The sequence below is a fragment of the Mastigoproctus giganteus genome, chromosome 4 (genome assembly GCF_048544385.1).
Source record: "Mastigoproctus giganteus isolate SK-2022 chromosome 4, ASM4854438v1, whole genome shotgun sequence".
Lineage (NCBI taxonomy): Eukaryota > Metazoa > Arthropoda > Arachnida > Uropygi > Thelyphonidae > Mastigoproctus > Mastigoproctus giganteus.
In genome coordinates, this window is record NC_143578.1 from 239,989,117 (window position 1) to 240,010,879 (window position 21,763).

The following is a 21,763-nucleotide window of genomic DNA, read 5'->3' on the forward strand; positions in this document are numbered from 1 at the left end:
ACTGTTCACTCCGCATAATATCTTCTTACTTCTTCACTAATGCTGGTATTCTCCAAGATTCAGTTCTTTCTCTCACCCATTTCTTCTTCTATATTGTATATTATTGATCTTCTTCCACTGACCAGAAATGCCAACCATAGTTTTGCTGATGAAAGCACTGAATTCCACCTTGCAGTTTGAGTTAAACTCGTTCTGCACAAACAGCTTCGACTTCTCGAATATCCGCTACTAATTCCTTAAATGCCGATCTCCAGGTAATTCTCCAGTGGGGCAAAGACAACTTAGTTGATTTCAATCCTTCTAAAACTCAGTCTTGTCTTATATCTCGCAAACAGGATTCTTCTGCCCCTATGCTTATCTTCGATGACACTCTGATTTCTAGGCAAAATTATATATCTCTTTTGGGGATTACCCTGACTTCTAATCTCCCTTGGCACAACCACATTACAAATATTGCTTCCTCTTCATCTAAAAAACTGGGTTTTCTCTTTCGTTCCCGGCATTATTTTCCTTACAAACAGCTATTCACTTTGTCTTCTTCTTCGTCAGGTTCCGTGCTCAATTTGAACGTTGGAGACTAACATTTTCCAGCCAACTCTATCTCTTGCTTTACGAAATAGTTCATTATTTGATGTTATCAAGCCACTTTTTCCTTTGTCTTCATTTTGACCTTTTCCTGCAGAGACTAACCCTTGCAGGATGCCCGAGGTAGGCAGTCTTTCTCTTTGCAATTCTAGTTAGTAGTGACCTTGTGGTCCTTGCTCGCTTAAGGAGCCACTCATTGGCGATCCGATCTGTCCATGGAATTTTGAAAATTCTTCTGAATGTCCACATCTGGAAGGCTTCCAGTACAGGCACTTTGTACAAATTGCAAATCCACCCTATCATGGAATATTGTTCCCATATCTAGAGGCGATGGTTCCAAAACCTCTCTCAGGCTTCTTCATTTCATTCAGAAGAGGGCAGTTAGGTTAATTAATGATTCATTTCTAACAGCGTCTCTCCAATCGCTTTCTCATAGACGTACTGTTTCTGGTGCATGCCTCTTCTGCAGATACTTCCATGGGCACTGTTCATCTCAATTGGCTTGGCGCCTCTGTAGCCAGGTGGGCAGGAGCGCAGTGCGTAACACACGCTTCTTGATTAGACCGGGGTTCGAGCCTGTGACCACCAAATACAGAGGATGCGGAAAGGTCAGGGAATGACCACTGCATATCCTCGGAGCAATATGGCCTTAGTTGCTAATGCTCCTAAAAACCAAACAACAACATCAATTGGCTTCTATAATTCCCGCTCTCTGTTCCAAAGCAGTCCGAACACAAGCCGCAACCTGTGCCTGAGTACAACATTTTTAATGCTCGTCCTTTTATATCCAGGTACATCTAGTTACTCTTGTTATCTCAGAAAATTTGATCTTAATCTTATCCATTAAATCTTTGGAGTATAGCAAGGACGTCAGTTTTTCATCCCTCCCAAGGTCGGACGATATAAAATTGCAACTGGGTTCAGCCTGGGTTTATCGACAGCAATATGTTTTAGCGGAAAGGACATCTTGAAATTTCAAGGTCTTATAAGTCGATAACTGTTGTTTAAATCCAAAAGAATCTCCAGACTTTCTTCTTCGTATTTTCTTGGGGAAAATCCCCATAGAATACTGCTGACATATTTTGGAATCACTATTTATTGAAATTCTGCCTGTTCAGAGAAAATGATTACTATAATTCCGTTTCTCTGCGTCTCTGTCTTTCTCCTTTTCTCTGCCACACAAACATTTGCTTTGACCTTGACATTAGGCGTAATGACTACTTTCGAAGGAAAATAATGAAGCAGAAAAGAATTTCTAAGTGTTCAATATTTCTTCCTCAACTGTTGTTTAGCAACGCACACTCCAAATCCCATTTCCTTAAACCTGTACCAAATATCGCTGTCTTAATGAGGCAATTTAGTCTTCGCCTCACGATCTACAACACACACACACCAAGCAAAGTGGCTAATTACGTCCCTTTTAAGTACTCAATAATTCTTTGTTTCCCCCTGAGTTACTTCTTGCGATTTTGCAAGCTTTTGCTTGTTTGAAGGTCACTGCAGTAAATTATAAAGAGCCTGTTGTCGTGTCGTGCTTCATTACTCATTCAACTGCTTTGCATTGATCTGTGACTCTTCCCCAATTTCGAATCCCTTTGAAGACCTCGGAAAAAGGAACAGGATACTGGTCATTACAGAGGGTGTGGATTTCCCCCAGCATTTTCACCCTGAACAGTAAATTGGCCTTCGAACTCAGCAGAAGCCTCGTCATCTGAGTTGCCGAGTTCATACAACTCAACTGTTTCTACTTCCCTCAATTAGAAAAAAAAATACACATTAATTGATTTGTGCCATCAAGTTACAGAAATACTAGGGGTGAGAATAGTCTTGACCTCATCATTCCTCGCGAATCAGATGACATCAGGAACCATTGGCGTGATCACTAGCTGCATTGGCAGATAGTGATCATGCCAATCAAATAAAAATAAAAATTGAAATTACTCCTACCCTTAAGGGTTAGCAGGCCACGAGAGGAGAACCTCGCTGGAAAAATCTTGCACTTCAATGCGTGCGCCAGCGGGAATGTAAGAAAATCCTACCCCAGGTGAGGGTTTGCATGAAGATGATCCCAAGTTCGAAAAGAAAGCGGAGACAGTCCAGGAGATTTTCCAAAAGAGATACCTAGTCAGGTTCCAATGGGACAGCAGAAGCAGCAGCAGCAGTAGTCAGAAGATGTTTCCTCCTCTTGAAAATGGCAGTACAGAAGTGTATGAAGACATCAAAGATTTTTCTAGTTTCAATCAAAGAGTGTACAGGCTGGAGAGCAAACAAGTGCTTTGAAGGAAGATTTGTTTTCTCAGGTCTATATAAACCACGCAGTCGAGCCAAAGGTGATTTCAGTTTATCGTTTCACCACAGATGCGTATGTCATCACTCACTGCACCAAGTTGGCGAACCCGAGCTTTGAAGGATCCGTGCCAAGTGAGTATGAAAGTGGTCTCTAAGTTCGAGATAAGCCAAGTCAGGGTATTTTTTGTGATGAGAGCAATATTCAGAAAGAATTTTCCCGTGGTCTCGCCCTTGAGCTCTGAGGACCAGCGGGACTGCCACAGGTTGGAAACTTCAGACCAGAGTCTCTTCCCCTCGGTTGCGTCGGTAGCAGCGGAGATACCGATGGAGGTATTCTGTAATTTCCTTTTAGAGCAGTGCAAGAGGCAGCAGTAAGCAATGTAGAGGTCTAAAGGTAGATTTCCGGAAATGACCTAGAGTGTTTGGATGGAGGTAGTTCTGCAAGCTCTTGTGGAGGAGAAAGAGACGTTGAATTCCATTAAGTTTGTTGGCGAAGGTGATTCTCTCAACACTGCGGAACCAGGCAGGGACACCATATGAAACAATCGGGAGGAAGACTGCAGAGTACAAGAACTCGAGAGTCCTGCCCTTAAGTCCCCGGACTGTTCTAGTCACGCGTCCAGCATGGCCGTGTATCTCTTGATCTTGTCCTTGAAATACAGGAGTCATAAAAGACCACTTATGATCGAGGAGGACGTCAAGGTATTAACAGTTTTGTGCATTCTGATAGATGTGCCTTGAAGTCGGATGACAGATGGCCTACGGATATGGAGGATACCTTTAATCAGCAACATTTTAGTTTTGGTTGGCGAAATGGTAAGTTTGTGAGGCTCAGTCCATTCAGTAAGATCCTTCAAAACAGATTTGGCTTTAAGCTCCAGGGCAGCCCGTCGATGATCCACCCTCGACAAGTAAAACAAGGTCATCCGCGTAGGAGAACATGGTTGTCCTATCGAAATTATTGGAGAGCCACTCATCCAACACCATCTTCCATACGATCTGGCCCAAGATGGAACCTTGGAAACAGCCTCCAGACATTGATCTGATGATTTGATGATAAAGGGTTTTGATGGTAACCTTCCTGTTGGAGAAGTAGCTCTTAACACATTTGTAGATTTCGAGAGCATTCCGCCAGTCTGACTCGTCTGATGACGCTAGGCCACCAGACTGAATCAAATGCTGCCTTAAAATCTATACAGTCAGGATATATTTAGAGTTAGAGCCCTCTCTAACTGTGCAAAGTTGCAAGAGAGAAGTGGTGGTGGAACATGCTGGTTTAAAGCCATACTGATTGGAATCTGTCTGACCTTCATCTTGGTAGTTGCCTTGCATTCTGGCGAGGTCGACTCTTTCAATCACCTTCCTAGGGATGGGAAGGAGCGCAATGAGTCGGTAAGCAGTACTGTGGTTAGCAGAAGCAGCTGGAGACTTAGGGATGAGGCGGAGATTTGCATACTTCCAGGCGTCTGGGAAGCAGCCCTCACGGAGACAGGTGTTAAAAAGCTTGCTGAGTAGGTTAAAAAAAAAACTATATATTAGGGTCACCCAGAATGTTAATCCAATTACTCGTGTGTATTGTATCTGTAAATTGCGCGTGTTCTCTTGTCAATTTTCCTGTTTTGCTGGACGAAAAACCCCGGGTTCCGGAGGGGGGAACCTTGCTATCTACTCCTAAGACCGACTGCAATTTGGGACAATTGATCAGACACGCTTGACCACTTCACCCTCGATGAAGTCAAGACCAGAGGCTTTACCATTCTTGATCTTAGCTATGGTCTCCGCAATTTCAATGACGGCAACGTCATCTTCTCGCAATTTTGGTGCATTTTCCTTCGTTCCGATTAGGATGATCCTCAGTGATCAACAGGTCAAGAATTTTACGCATCGTGTCTAACCATAGTGGCTTGTGTAGTTATGGAGTCAGTGATATCTGCTGTAGGCGGATAATCTTGTGGATGAGCCCAGACATCATTGTCACCTTCAGTCTGTTGGTAGATGGTGTTAACATACTGTCTCCTGAGGGTTTTGTAATGGTCAGAGAGAGGTTCAACTTGTTGAAGGAGGCGCCTGTTGCAAGCTCTCTGAAGGTGCCGGCATGTGAACTTCGGTTGGGATTAAGACGCTACATAACATTTGTAAATTGGCAGATTGCAGATGGAGGATGAATATATTAGAATATATTCACACTCGTCATCCTCCCCACACCGGGTGGAACAGACCTGAGTTCGAGTCCCGTCGATGATGTGAGGAATTTTCATGGGCCGTTTGCGCAATGTGACTGAGTTAGTCGGTCAAAGGAGAGGGCATCATGGTTTTTTCATCCAGTTCATCCAGCAAACAGAAAATCGACAACAGAACACACGCCATTTACAGACAGTATATACAGAGCAATATGGCCCTAGTTGCTGATGCTCCTAGAAAACCCTACTATACTAAATAGTCACTTTATTAGATAAACTACATCTGATGGAGTCTCTGAAATGTCTCTTTAATTACCATTCTTATATTGGGTTGTTATTTCATTGATTTTTCTATTTGTTGGACGAAAAATCCGAGTTTTCGGTAAGGGGGAACCATGTTACCCTCGCCTGAGACCGACTAACTCAGCCACGTTATGAAAAATGTCCATAAAAATTCATCACGTTGTGGACAAGACTCGAACTCAAGTCTTTTCCACCCGGGTTGGGGAGTACAGCGAATCTATCAACTGTGCTACCCACGAGGGCCCTGGGGTCAGCATTTAAATATTCTTTGCAAAATGTTAAAAAAAAAAAAAAACTGGTACAAATAACAAAATAGGAAATCTAGAACGTTGGCCTCCTTGTGGCCAAGAATGTAACTTTTATTTAGTTTAAAATCTGAAATAAGTTCTGAATAAATAAAATTTCCTTTTTATGAAAACAGAAACATTTAAGCGAAAGATTATTTTCTATTAATAATTTACACCGTCTTTAAAAATTAATGCGTGCAAAATCTGTCATAAATAATTGTCCCCAATTATCCTTTTCATGATTTCTTCGACGTTAAGAAGAAATTGGTTTAAATGATATCACGTAGACGCTGTCATGTTCTAGACATTGAAAATTGCTCCTCGTGGTAATAAAAGAAATACCTATCGACTTCGTGATATTTTGAATGAACTTAAAGTGTGATTGAATCGATCTACAAGAAAGAGAAAAACAAAACCTGTAACCTTACCTGTATTATCCTAGTAAAGCTGCTTTAATCTCCATCATTGTGTACTCACTTTTCAAACACTAACGAGTTTTCATCGTTGAAAGGCAAAGTGGATCAGTTAGCTGAGCATGCGCACTAGTAACTGTAAAATACACAAAACAAGGTAAAGCAGTAGGTGGGCAATAATTTACATGGAAGTAAAATTATGATTCAAAATATACGCTATAAAAATGCGCCTAATTTTTTGTCATCTGTATAGCCAAGAGTACCCACGCGCCTGCATGTTTTCAAGGAACCTTTTGTTTAATAACCTTTCGGTAGACTTTGGCCTCTGTACCAAGGCGATATTTTAGCCCATCCCTCCTTAACACGGCTGTCATTTCAGTACTGATTGTGGGTGGGCTGCCTGACCCATAGTAGACTTTCAGTTCATCCCAAAAGTGGAGTTAATCTCGAAGCTTTGTGCAGGCCAATGAAGCACAACCAGAAGATACATTGATACTTTCATCTGACGTCATTGCCTATGTGGTAGATGCCTTGGTGTGTGCAGCGCCTATAAGCACCGACTTCCCCTAAATCTTCACACTTCCTTTACAGTCCAAGGTACATCTAGTAAAGCTTGGGCTGTAAAGTCAACTACTGAACTTCAATTGTCAAATTCTTAGAGAAAATGAGTTGTTTACAGAGAAACCAATTTGCGGTATAGTACTAAAGAAAGGCTTGGCTACATATCCAAGCCTCCCACGTATGGATGTAACACTCTAAAAGAAAGAGCACAAATAACCGAGTTAAAAACTGACTGGCCAAAAAATTAGAAATCTTTATTCAGTATCTACTATGGCTACCTTTGGCTGAATTACAGCCCGTAATGCGACCATTATTCCATCAAGATATTTGTCAACTGTTGCATTGTGGTCAACAGAAAACCGCGAATCCGAACTGCCCTTTACAACGCCTTGCAGACATTCTCAATTGGATTTAGATCTTGGCGGCCATGGAAAATGTTGGACATCTTGAGAATGTTCCTCAAACCATTCAGATACAGTTTTTTCAAGGATAGTTGTGATGTCTGCGGCTCAGGATGATTATTATTATCATTATTATTATTATTATTAGCCATATGGTGCAAGGAAGCCTCAGGCTTCCTTGCACCAACCAAAAAGAAATTCCGGGTTACCCTGAGAGTGAGAAAGAGACGGACAGAAGTAGAAAGGAATCACCAAGAAAGAGAAGAATGATGATATCCAGCTCAGGACCCTGGGTGTGCCAAACCCATATTCACCAGATGTGAGCCCCTGGGGTTGATCAATCAACCCTTCTCTTAAGACTACAGGAATTTGCCTGTGTCTCAATACAACTGTGGTGTTCAAAGGAATTTTAAAAAATCGTAATGACCGAAGGAATTAATTTTTCTAAAAAATAATTTCTTCTTTGCAAAATAAAAATACTCATTCCTTCTGAAAACTATAATAGTTGATAGATCAGTATTAATGTTTAAACAGATTGGTTTCTTTTAAAATTATTTAAATACTTGTACGATTTGTAATATAATCTTTGTACCATCGTCTCCTCTATATTCATCGACGTCCCCCCTAATGGTAAATCAATAGATGCCACTGTATATTTATCGGGTGGAGAAGAATTGGTTTCGAAATTTTCAGATTACAAAACCTAACAAAATTACTAGTAGCTGTAGGCCAATATTTCCTCGTTCAATTATAAATGCGCATTTCCTGAGTCATTATAAATGGGCACTTCTGCAATCGCACAAACGCTGTTCTTTTTACTGGCTTCTGCGCTTTCTGAGTTTCCATGCTTGCAGAGCGTTACAAAATGATGACAAACATTTCCGTGTTTACGTTTGTATACCTCATTATATAATCTGATGACGTGCATTTTGATTTAATATTCCAGTTTATATGTATTCTTTGCGCCTGGTACCGTAATGATTGCATTGCACTTCAACTGGTTTTCCAATATTATTAAATACGCTGTTTACAGTAGTAGTAGTAGTAGTAGAAGCAGTAGTAGCAGTGATGGTAAATGATGCAAGAAAACACGCTTATATAACATCAATCACGAAGAAAAAGAAACACCTCACCCACCTGTACCCTCCAAGAATTTGTCTGGTTCTCCCTTGAATTATTCAACACCGTCCACTTCTACCACAACAACAGATGGAAGCCTCTTCCAACGATTAACTGGCTGAAGACAACTCCTGCACATCTATCCTGCAACTATCCTTCTTCACCTTGAATTTATGCTCCTTGTTTTATGCCCTCATGTGTATAGTCTCAGCAAGTGGAAGAATTCCATTAACATTCAGCTAACTCAATCCATTCAGGTCTTTAAACACCTCATTCAGATCTCCCCGCAGGGGTGCCTAGACTCGAGACGCTGCAATTTGAAAAACTAATGCTATTCTAGAGAATAGCACCCTTTTGTTCCCTTCACTGATCTGGTTCACCTTCTCTGTACCCGTTCCAGCAGATCTAATCCTTCCTAAAGTGAGGCCTCCAGACCTATATACAATACTCAAGGTGCGGCCTAACCATAGACATACAAGGAGATAATCACCTTCTTATCCCTGCTAGAAAAGTTTCTGTATATCATTGACAAAACCCGATTAGCTGTTTTGACATCATGTCTGTACTGCTCAGAGAATTTCATGTCTGACTGCACAATTACCCACAGGTCTTTTTCATTCTTCACTACCCTGAGTGTAATACCACAGTTGATAAGTTACTCGGGGGGGTTACTGCTACCCACGTGCAGTATCTTCCATTTGTCAATGTTAAACTTCAAATGCCATTTCTCAGCCATCAACTCAATTTTCCCAGATCTTGTTTAGTGGTTCGCCATGATGACCGTTGTTAACCACCTTGTCTTTGTATCACTGCAAACTTAGACATTAAGCCTGATATACCTTCATCAATATCATTGATAAATATTGAAAACAATAATGGACCCAGTACAAAACCCTTGGGAACTGCACTAATAACATTAATTCAAGAAGAGCAGTGCTCATTAATAACCACTTCTTCTTCCACTTAACTATCCCTTTATAAATAGCAGTAGCTTGCCCATAATGGCACATCGCTCCAATTTATAATGCATTCTTTTATGTGCAACAGTATTAAAAGCCATTCTGAAATCTAAGTAGCTAAGTATCTTTTGCATCCAGATCCTTGGTCATCGCATCATAGTAACCAATTAGATTGGTTACAAAAGATGGCCTTTTGACTAAAGTTGTCCAATCTTCGCAGGAAGTACAGTGGATGTCATCACCGTTCTACCTACAATGTGTGTACTGGTTTGAATCCCGTCAATGAGTGGAGAATTTTTTTTCGGAGTAGTTTCACTCCACGGCCGAGTTAGTCGGTCTCAGGCAGTTGCAGTTCTTTTTTTCTTTGAGATATTAAAATTTTTTTGTTCGGAAAAGAGACAAATTGATTACAAATTAGACCTAATATATTTACATATTGACGCCTCGCAACTTTAGTTGCTTTGACGATGAACAACCTCACTATTGCTGTACATCTGTTAAAATTATTCTCAGAGGATGGTTTCATGACTTTATTTCCCGGAAAGATGGATCTCCGGAAAATATTGGTTTTTCATCATAGTCTGGTGATTATACACTGGGTGGCCACTTTATTAGGTATACCAACCCTTTACATGAAATGGAGCATTCCTTCAGCAATCGCACAACGTATACATACCATATGATATAAAGCAGCCATCTACTTGGCGCCAGCAGGCCCGACTATCTGGGAAACTGCAATCCTGTTAGGTACGATCATATCTGGGCTATACTGAGATGGATCCAATAACCAAATAACTTTCTCACGATATCACCTGCGGAAAATTCATCCATTCTCCTTAAAGGCTCTCTCGAACTGCGTAGACCACCCAAAATTAAAATTGATGAGAGCACGATAAAATTGGCACCACAGCTCAAATATTTAGGTATTCTCCTAGACAGCAAACTATCCTTCAGTCACACTTTAAATACATCAGAACGAAGGTCAGGAACTACTCGGCCCTGGAGGCCAGGGTCTCACGTAGAGACTGGGTCCTCAAGAAGAGAAAGCTGGCACTCTATTACAAAACAGTTTTCATCCCAGCAATCTCACATGCTTCGGCCATATGGTATGATAAGACCACACTAGTAGTAAATAGAAGAACGCCGGATCCTACCCAGCGATCCATCCTCCGCGCCTGCAGTACAGTGAGTACTCCAGCCTTACGAATAATAGCAAGAACGCTCCCACTAGACCTAGACATCGTTAGAACTGAAATGCTCTATTACCTTTCTAAAGGAGTCCCAGTTGCCTTCCTGAATTTTACAACTGATCCCACTAATAATAGGAAGGCAGAAAAAATACGTCTACAGAACCATCTGCTGCTGGAGTGGCAAAACAGATGGGCCGGTACCACCAAAGGAGAGATCACCCGAAAGTTTTTTTTTTTCCACACACAAATAGAGTATATCCGATATCACCATCATGGTTCTTCCCAGGACTTCATACAACATACTTAATAACAGGGCATGGCCCCTTCAGTGCAAAGCTCGCTGGTTTCAGACTCACAGAATACCCGCATTGCACTTGTGGAGAGATAGAAGACTGGAACCATATGTTTTGTTTGACTGTCCCATCTACGAAAACCTGAGATGTATTCTGATTACAAAAGTGAGATATCTTCCAAGAGGTCAAGAATTTCTCCTCCTTGAAACGGAAGATTATAAAGCATTGTCACGATTCGCCCAGGACCTCTTCGCGAGAAGAAGGGTGCAAATTGCGATACACTGAGGAAAAGAGGAAATGCCATCCGACCATGACAACCCAAAGACAAAACATATCAGCAACCAGCATTTCTCCTCTTTAAACGGAAGATTAAAACCGAAAACTTGATGACAGATTGCAAGTGCAACCTCAACAACCTGAACTGCAAGTACAGGACTTGTCCCAGGAATGAAACATATCAGCAACCAGCATTTCTCCTCTTTAAACGGAAGATTAAAACCGAAAACTTGATGACAGATTGCAAGTGCAACCTCAACAACCTGAACTGCAAGTACAGGACTTGTCCCAGGAATGACCCACAGCCCTAGAAGTTGACATCCCTTTAGAAGAAGTAGAACTTAAATAGAAGACCTACCATGGACTTGACCTCATTGCATCTCTGCCAACGCCACAGGAGATCCTAAACCTCTGCTCTCTTGCACGGTACTTTCTTTCCAATTCCCTGGGGAGGGGGAGGGGATGGTTTCACTGTCTCTTCCCCTCCTCGCTCTCCTTTTCCTCCTGGTAGGACATGAGCCTGCCCCACTGACCACAGGGTCACCTCCTCTATCCACTCCTTACTTCCTGTTGCTCTCCCCAGCCTTCAGCCTCTCCCCTACTCTGTTCACTTTCACAGCGTAACCCCCACACAGTCTAAATTTAAATTTAAAACTTTGACCTGGGGTCGCCTTCCCTACTGGCTCCATATTTCTGACTTTCCCCCCTGTCTTCAGTCTCCCCCCCTACTCTGCCTAAACACCAGCGAACGGCCCAGACAATGTCAAAATTTTTAAAAAAAATTGTCAAAATTCCAACTGCATACGAAAACCCCTTTCGGCCTAACCTAACCTTTCAGCGACTACTTCCCAATACTATTAAATTATTATTTTTTTTATTTTATTTATTTATTTTTAGGTCCTTGCCACTGAAATCTCAGGAAATTAAGGGACAGGACCTGCCAGAGTAAATATCTAAATACTGGTGTACCTGGTGTGCCTCCACGAGGCAGATTGTGGACAACGTTGGACCCCAGCAGGGGTCTAGCGGCTAAATGGCCAGAAGAACAACGATACACAACACTACACTCATACAATATCCATACACTTTAAAATATCTGGCCTTACAGTGAACTGTTACCCACAATGAAAGCAACGCGGGGATGGGAGAAACCCCTGGTGCCATTTGACACGAACACACTATGCACTATAACATCCAACCAAGGGTCAGCCCCTCTTTCTGTGGTCAGAAAGAGAGGCTGACCCTCTCTTTCTGAGTTATAGTAGGCTCAGCAACACCACCAGCTGTGGACAGTGAAGAACTGAAAAAAACGTTCACTGGTCTGGCAAATCCCAGTCAAAGCTTTATGAAGCAGGACTCGTTTGTTTGTCAAAACTTTTTTCCCCCAAATGTGAGATTGCAGCGATAGGATTATCCCATGAAGTGTATCATCAAATACATACACAATATTTATGAAAAATAAACATTTATGCAAAGGTAAATTGGACGAGAGCAGCATTTTGCACAGGTACAATTTTTTGAGAAGTTCGACTAATGATTAGTCTCTCTATTTGGGTGGAGAAAGGACCTTCTTAGATTCTTGGATCCTCTTCTTCTTATTGTGCTGATAACAAAAAAATTACAGGGGATAATTTTGAGAGACCTATACAACTGAATGGTGTTTGAAGGAAAAAGTTTCATTAATCCAACCTGATGGAATTTTGAATATACTAGTATCCATCCGTCTGGTACTTTTGCTCTTGTAAACATAAGTTTGAGAAAACTCTGACACTGAGATGTTGTCAGTGGTGAGTCCATCAGTTTGTACAATGATCCTTTTAGAAGGGACGATAGGTTTGTATCCATGAACACTTGGTTCTAAAGAGAGGTTTTCAGATTTGGTTGATGGTAGCTTTGTATTTTGTTTTGGATGACATATAATACAATTAAGCCACCTCCTGGTTGGTAAGTTGGTTGTTGTAGGGTTTAAGACGCATCAATAAATCACGCCATATTTTACCGTATTGGGGTGTTCTGTTGAAATAAAAACCACAGTTCCCAGGAGAAAAACGATGCTTCCATCTCTTGAGACCCACTAACTCCTCCACGTTGTGTAAAAGATCCATAAGATTTCTTTCCTCATTGACTGGATTCGAACTTAGGTTTTTCTACCCGGTGTGGGAAAGACGATGAATACACCAACTGTGTCATCCACCAGGGCTTGGTAATTAACACTGATTAACTATATTCGAATTAGACAAGATGATTACATGGTTTAACATTTCTTGGATTTGGAAATTTCCTTGGTAAGTAATATCCTGGACTTGGTTGGCATTGTGGTTGTTTCAATACAACGTGATACTATCTGGATAAACTTTACAGACGTTTGACCTTGCTAATACGGTATACAACGAGGCCGAACAGAAATAACTAGACGCCAAATCCTACAAGAGCATGTCCAAATCCGTAAAATCACGGTTCTGAATACACAGAGCTTTTAAGCTCAACATCTTTCTGATAATAGTAATTAAATGGCCCTTGATATTAAAATAATATTGGAGACAACTAAAATCATTGCTTCAGTTGAGAGTGTGACATTTGGCTCTCAGATCTGTCGTATACTGCCGTTTAGAAAACAATCACCTCCTTATTTCTGCTTTCAAAGTTCTTCTATATCATTGACAGAATCACACGAGCTCTCTTAGCTGCCTGTTTGCACTGCTCAGAGAATTTTGCATTGGACGTACAGTTACCTCTAGAGCTTTTTACAATCCTCCACAGCCTTGAGTGTAGTACCACACAGTTGGTATATTCTCTTGGGTTACTTCTACCCATACGCAGTACTTTGCAATTGTCAATGTTAAACTTCAGTTGCCACCTCTCAGCCCATCTGTCCGAATTTTCTAGTTCCTGTTGCAGTAGCACACTCTTTACTCTCATTAACAACCCTGCCAAACTTTTTGTATCATCTGCAAACTTGGACATTAACCCTGATATACCTTCATCAATATAATTAATATTGAAAGCGACAATGGGACTAGCATTTAAGCCCGGGGAACTCTACTAATAAGATTATTCCATGAAGAGCAGTGTCCATTAATAACCTCTCTCTCTCTCTCTCTCTCTCTCTCTCAGGTCATATTGCGCGGTACATATTATGTCTATAAATTGCGTGTGTTCTGTGGTCGAGTTGCCTGTTTGCTGGATGAAAAACCCGAGTTCCCAGAAGAAAAATTCATGCAATTCTCGCCTGAGACCGACTAACTCAGCTACCTCGTGAAAAAGGCCCATAAAAATTGGTATCCTAAGTTCGAACTCAGGTATTTTCCACTCGGTGTGGGGTGGACTGTGATTATACCAGCTGTGTTACCCTCTGGGCCATAACTACGTTTTAAATGAATAAAACACAATGAGTTTACGTACCACAGAATGCAAACTTCTTCAGTTGGAATAATATCATAAAGGGATTCCATGTATAATACTGGACCTTACTGCTAGAATTAATAACAATATCTTCTCATGTGTAGTTTATTATGTATATAAAGTGCTTAGCATCATATGATGCTAAGCACTTTATATACATAGTCTAAATTTGTTCGCAGCTTGAGGCTCTAGCCCTAAATGCGCCTTAGTGTAGTTTATTATAAAATAATTATTTATTTTATTTCTTAAGATCAACAACAATAGTTGGAAAAGCACTTTAGGAGAAGGAGTTCCAGTAAGTTCCCAAACGTTACCTTAATGAATAGTGATTTAGTTAATAGCAAAATAAACTATCTTAATATTCGCGTGGTATGAGAGTGGTCGTTAAATAAATCTAAATTCCAATACTAATAAAAGAGTTGTCTAATTAAGATTTTAAAATGGGGACTTACCGTGCTTTTCACAGTTGTGAACCCTAATTCCCGACCAGCTGTAGCCCGATTGGGGTGGTGTCGGCCACGCAGACAGAATCTACAAAATGTGTAGCGTGATCTCGTGTTCACCAGTGAGTGTTGTAGGTGCTGATTTCCAGTTGCTTTCTGTGTTTGATATATGCGTACAGGGCTACGTCATTTCAGTGTTTATCGGAAGTGACCTGAAGAAATTGCAGAGGGGTGACAGCGGAACTAAATCATTGATTGATTCTGACTTTAACGATCAACGTCCAGTCACAAATTTCCTGGTGGTAACCGACAGGGGAAGCGGCCATCGTATTAAGGACCAACAGAATTCGAAGTAATTTCTTTGGCAGTCACCCCACTTGGGTCCCGGTTGACGGGTGGGAAGGAGACAGGGGAGAAAAGGTGATGGTAAGAGTATGAATTATTGCCAGCTTTACGGATCTATAAGCATTTATTTATTTTCTGCACTAAATGGGATTTCGTGAAAGTTCTTTGGCAAGGTCATCGAAAGAGGGAGAAAAAGAAAAACAGCAAAATGAGAGAGAGAGAGAGAGAGAGAAAGAGAGCTACTAAGAAAAGCTTTTAACAATTCGATTTTAGCTTACAAGTCACGAAAGTAGTAAAATACTTCCCAGAAAGTGGCGTGGGCTCACCTCTAAGCGTGTTTATTCCTGAGTTTTGTTTGCAGAGTTTACAATAAATGAAATTACAAAAGCCTTTACAACAAAAAATCATCTAACACTCGTTAAAACTGTCTAAAATGTTTTTGTTTTTCTATAACGGGTTGATGCTTTTGGATTAAAGTCATGCAAGGTAAATTGCGAGTCTGGAGTTGTTTACTGTTTGTAACTAAGGCTGTGAGGCGGTTGTGTTGTTTCTATAAATTGCGTTATATTCTATGGTTTCTTTGCCGGTTTTGCTGAATAAAATAAGTGAGTAAGAAAGAAACGTGAATAAAATGAATGAAAGAAGAGAAGGAACAAAATAAAACTAACTAGTATCTTTCCCTTTTGGGTAGTACAGTTGGTAAAATCGCTGTCCACCCCACACCAGGTGGAAAAGACCTGAGTCGAGTCGCGTCGACGTCAAGAGGAATTTTTATGGGCCTTTTTTCACAACATGGCTCAGTTAATCGATCTCAGGAGAGAGTAGCATGGGTTTCTTCCCGGAAACTAGGGTTTTTCATCCAAAAACCACAAAATCGACCACAAAACCAAGATGGCCGTATTCTCTGATGCTCCTAAAAACCTTACAACAACAACTGATTTCGTGATGTAATTAATGTTCTTTTTTTTTTTTCTACAAAACTTCAAAAAAAAAAAAAAAAAACTAGCCAAAAAGGGATTTTCAGAAAACCCACCAGGGATGCATCATCTAAAATCAATCATCCAAGTATTTTCACCAAAATATAATTTCTTAGATCTTACATTGTTATAACCCTAAATGCCTGCGTCCAAAAATTCGAAGAAATAGCTAAAATCCATCACAGGGATGGGATTGTCAGGATACTGGCTACCCGTCCAACAAAATCAACAGAGTAGTAGCACAACGAAAACCTGGAAACCAAACATACAATCTTCTTCTAGAATTATAAATATTCCTTATATCCTTACAATGAGGGACAAGATATCCAGACTAACAAAACCCCACAAGGTAAATTACTACAGAGGACTCGAATAACTAAAATAAATGGTGAGACACACAAAAATCAAACATAACGACTCAATTTATGAGATGCAAATGTGAAGAAGGTATAATTTAAGAATTCATATAGGAGAAAATATTGTGAATGAACATTTCAATTATGCGCGTATAAGCTGGCTTTGGTAAGCTATAATGTCATAATTTCGATGAAAAAACAAGAACTAAACTTTGATAAATATTACTACCACTGCTTCAATGAGATGTCATCTAGTATTAAACTGTCCCGGAACCAAATAACGGAAAGTCTCAGCCATATAATTCCTCAGTAGTTGATCAGATCTACAACTACAAAAACCGCCACACAAATGCATAATGAATCAATCATGTATCCAGACCAGCAGATTATTAGACAAGAAGTGTTCTAGAATCATTAATAACCCTGAAAATTTCGTCCTTATCATTTTGCCTATGCCTCTCAGAGCCCCAAACACACCAATCAAGTCTCCTCTAAGGTGTCTAGTTTCCAAGCTCTGCAACCCACATATTCGAAGCCTTTCCTCATATGCATGCCCTTTTGCCGATCTCACCAAGCGAGTTACCCATCTTCGGACCTTTTGAAGAGCACAATGTCTTTCTTTAGGTGCGGTCTCGATACTTGAACACAGTATTCAAAGTGTGGTCTAATAATTGCCTTATATAATGGGATTATGGCGACCTTATCTCTACTAGTGATCGTTCGACAAATCATCGATAGGAAAACATGGACCCTCCTTGCAACCATGTTATCTCTACTAGCGATTGTTCGATAAATCATCGATAGGACACCATGTCTTGCAATGCTCGGAGAACTTCATATTTGACTTATATCGTAATACCCAAGTTCCTTTCTTCCACTACCGTCTTTAGTTCCACTCCACCAAGTGTATAAGTTATTTTGGGGTTATAGTTCCCCAGGTGCAATACCTTACACTTTGCTGGATTAAAGCATAGCTGCCATTTTTCTGACCACCTCTAAAGTCTGACTAGATCATTCTGAAAAAGCTATGCTTGGCGGCGATCATTAACTACTCTACCAATCTTTACATCATCTGCAAATTTAGACATCACGCCTTTTATCCCTTCATCAATTCATTTATGAAAATCAAAAACAACAGTGGTCCTAATACTGATCCTTGGGGAACCCCACTTCTTACATCGACCTAATCTGAGGAATAACCATTTATCGCAACCCCCTGCCTGGTGTCCTCAAGCCATCGTTCTATCCCGCTATGGATTTTCTCTGTGATTCCAACCTGTTCCAACTTATAAAGCAACCGCTCATGTGGGACTGAGTCAAAAGCTTTGCTGAAATCCAAATAAGCAATGTCGAAATTATTCCCAAAGTCCAGCTCTTGAGTGACCCTGTCAAAATAGCTAACCAGATTATTATGTAATAGATGAGAAACAAAGTTTAAATTTGCAATTCTTCTGAATATTTAACGGATTTCAGGTGTCCTAATGGTATATGAGCAATCAACTATCAATATCAGGTTTTTTTTTTTTTTTGACAGATGATTCATAACAGAACAGCTTATACTCTTCTCAGGTCCAAGTCAGATGTCTTCAAATTTGAATAGATCATACACATGATAATAAGACCTTCTTCAAGAGACTGTTAAAATTTATTCTAACAGTATTTTTGTTACTATCAGAACACTTCCTTGTTGATACTTTCTGAAACCAGCTAAAGCGCAAAAAACGAAAGGTCAAATGCAAATTTGAAACCTTTTGGTGAATGACCGAGGTAAGACTCTTCTTGGTCAAAGACATTGCCAAATAAATTGCAAACCCTTTATCTTATTATCAAGGTTATTTTAAACAACAGGAAAATATAACTGAAGCTGAATAACAAGAATAAATCCTTGGGAGAGGAAGAATCGCTATAAAACTTAACTTAAACCAATGTTTGTTATATCTCCCATCCCGTAAACCAAAATTCGTTTAAGTACGAAAACAAATGATCAGATCCACAGCTCACTTCTTCGAAGCTCTTAACTGGTTCATTAACAAAACATTGATACTACTCCCGTCTATTTATACTTCTAACGGCTAAGGTGTCGTGTGCAGCAGTTTCTTTGTTTTACGACAGCCCACCTCACAGTCATTACTTCATTTTCTCAAAAGGACCAGCAGACAACCCTGATTGTATTGATTGACAGTTTGCGACATTTCTTTTATAGTGAAGTAAGAAGCAATTCAGTTTTCTTCTTGTGCCACTAAGGAATAAATGAACTGGAGCCAACTGGAACACCAACTTCAGGTTTGTGTTTCTCTTTTCTTTAATTTAATTGTATAACAAAAAATACGTTTTTAATATAATTATTAAAAGACAGAAAAAATGATCCGTTAACAGAGTTGTAGCAAGATGCGGTAGTTTATTTTTATCTCATGAGTTGGCGAACTCTGGTATTATTATTGTCAAAATGATGCAAGGAAGAAGTTATCGTGACATCCCCCAGAAAAAGGAAAAAATTAATAAACAACGTAACCTTGTTTGCGCGAGCAACACAGTGGTATCGTCACCATCCTCCCCACACCCGGTGGAAAAAGCTCGTGTTTGAATCCTCTCAATGACGCGAGGAACTTTAATGGGCTTTTTCACTCCGTGGCCGAGTTAATCGGTCTCAGGCGTGGACAGAAAATTTTCTTTTTTGTATAAGTTTGAATTTTTTCGTATAGCAAAACAAGCAAATCACCAGAAAACACACGAATTTACAATAAAGATTAAATGAGGAGACAGCAAGAAAAGGGATAGTTATAGGGGTTGCGTAAGATTTACCAAAAAGGTGACATTACAGAAATGGATAAAAGGTGATCGAAACTATGGTCACATGACAACAGAATGCATATAATCCCCGCCAACGGCTAAACAAGCCAGAAAAGCAGTGAACCATGCTCCATATACGGGTTTTCATAAGATTCTGTGGCAACAAATCCTATTCTTGCAACACTTTAACTCACCAAGTGACCGAGGAGCTGACTGTCGCCGTGGAATGCAACGCCCAAGGGCTTCCCGCTCTCATGCTCGATCGAATTTAAGTCAGCTGATCCTACCGGCCACGGCAGTCGTTGGTATCTTCAGTTTTAATCTGACTTAGAAAAGATAAACTCCTGCGGGAATGAAGTGGATACTAGTCTTATCTTCGAGATTCCCAAGCTTCAGAGGCCCAGCTTGATAGTATTTGATGTAGAAAGCTCTATTCAGAAGGATGACTTAATTAATGAAATCTACAACAGGAATCTTTATGAGACCATGGAGAAGGAGGATGCATCCAGTGAAATCAAGATCCAATTCTCCACTAAAATTAGGGCTCGTGATCGCCAAAATTGGATCATAGAAGTATCTACCAGAATCAGAAAACAATTAATTCATCAAGAAAGAGTTTTTTCTAGGCTGGTCCTCACATGGGTCCCCACCTCAAACAGTAGCACAGTACAAGGAAAGATACAATGCAAACCAGAGAGAACACACGAACAAAATTTATCATTTCAAACAAAGTTCCTGGTGTGCCCCGGTGGAGACTGAAGGCAATAAAACCATTGGGGTTTGGTTCACAAGCTCATAAGGAACAAAGTGGGGTCCACGCATATCACAAATTCTATCAGTTCTGAAGGCTCCTCGAAGACGCTTTCCTGGGAGGAGACAATGAACAAGATTCTAGATGCTATAATCTCCAAAGACAATCGTGATCTTGACACCGAAGTACACAGAAACGTCATCAGTGAGAATCAAGGCTACTTGCCCTCGGCCACAGAAGAACCCTTTACTGAAGAGGAGGTTGCATTAGCCATAAATAAAATCAAAAATGGAAAAGCTCCCGGACTGGACCTCATCGAGGAGGAGTGCATCAAACACTTTTGTTCTGTTGCACTCGATGTTCTAGTACATCTGTTCAACACGCGTCTTAATGAAGGCTCCTTTCCTACACGTTGGAAACGCGCCAACCTCAGGCTTTTACCCAAAGATCCAAATTATCCCACTGGTACAGCCAAAGCATACCGTCCAATTGCTCTATTGCCAATATTAGGAAAAGTATTTGAGAAGTTACTTCTCATCCGTCTTCAGTCTGTCTATAAAACCAAAAGGAATCGCCTCCTCAGTCCAGTTTTTCTTCAAGCAGGGGTGTTCAACTATTGATGCACAGCTGAAAACCACTCAGCTAGCAGATAATTCTGATGCCCGTTACGTACTGGCGCTTTTTATAGATTTTAATGGAACTTTTGACGGATCCTGCGGCGAGCCAGAATATCTGGCTGCTCCTTCAACATCTTCAAATGTCTTGCAGATTACTTCTCTAACAGAAAAGTTACCAATGGAACAAAATTTCATAGTATCACCCGCCAACTCACCAGAGGCTGCCCGCAGGGCTCTGTTCTGTTTGAAATATGATTCTGGATGAATGGCTCTTGCAGGACTTCGCCAATACCACACAGCTCTCATGTGCAGATGAAACTTTGAGTTATGTCCTGTCTAATAAGGACTGTCACTGTTTATTTATGGGTTTATGCATAGCAGTAATTTTTGCATCATTTTAAGGCCTGCCAAAGCATGATTCTTGTTAATTCCCCCCCCCTTAGTTTTCAGTCCTTGCAGCCCTCAGTAGCTAATGCTCCAATAAAACCCAAACCCAATCAGTCCTGGCAAGTTATAATCATCGTTCTCTCCACAAACCGAATAGAACAGCCCCAGGTTCGATTCCAGTTAATGACAGCCCTTTATCGGGTTTTTTTCCACTAAGAAACTCGATGTCTTTTTTTAAGTTTTGGTTAGGGAATAAAACAAGCTGTTCCCCAAGTGTACCACCTTTCGTTTTTCTGCATTAAAACATAGTTTCCATTTTCCGATCATCCACGAAGCGTGTTCAAGTAATCCTGAAAAAGAAACAGGCACTGCTTAGCAGTGATCATTAACTACTCTTGTAATCTTCATTTAACTGTAAATTTCAATATTAGTCCTGTATCTCTTCGACCAAGTCATTTATGAGAACCAGTACAATAATGGTCCAAGAATCGAAGAGCAACCATCGATCACAATATTCTAACTCCTACTCTGTAACCAATCTGCGATCCATCTTAAAATCTTACCAGTAAACCGAATCTTTCCAGCTAATATTGTAACTTCTTGTGCAGTCAAATGTTTTGCTAAAATCCAAATAAACAATGTTGAAATTAATTCTCGTATCCATGAGTACTCGCATCATTATTTTCTTCAGAAAAACTATTGTTGTTGTTTGTTTGATTTATTGGTGCAAGGGCAGACAAACTGCACCACGTATGCTTAAGAATTTTATTAAATGTCACTGAATCGCACTCTTGATCGTTGCCTCCATGATTTTGCTTACTATTACTGAAATCAGACTG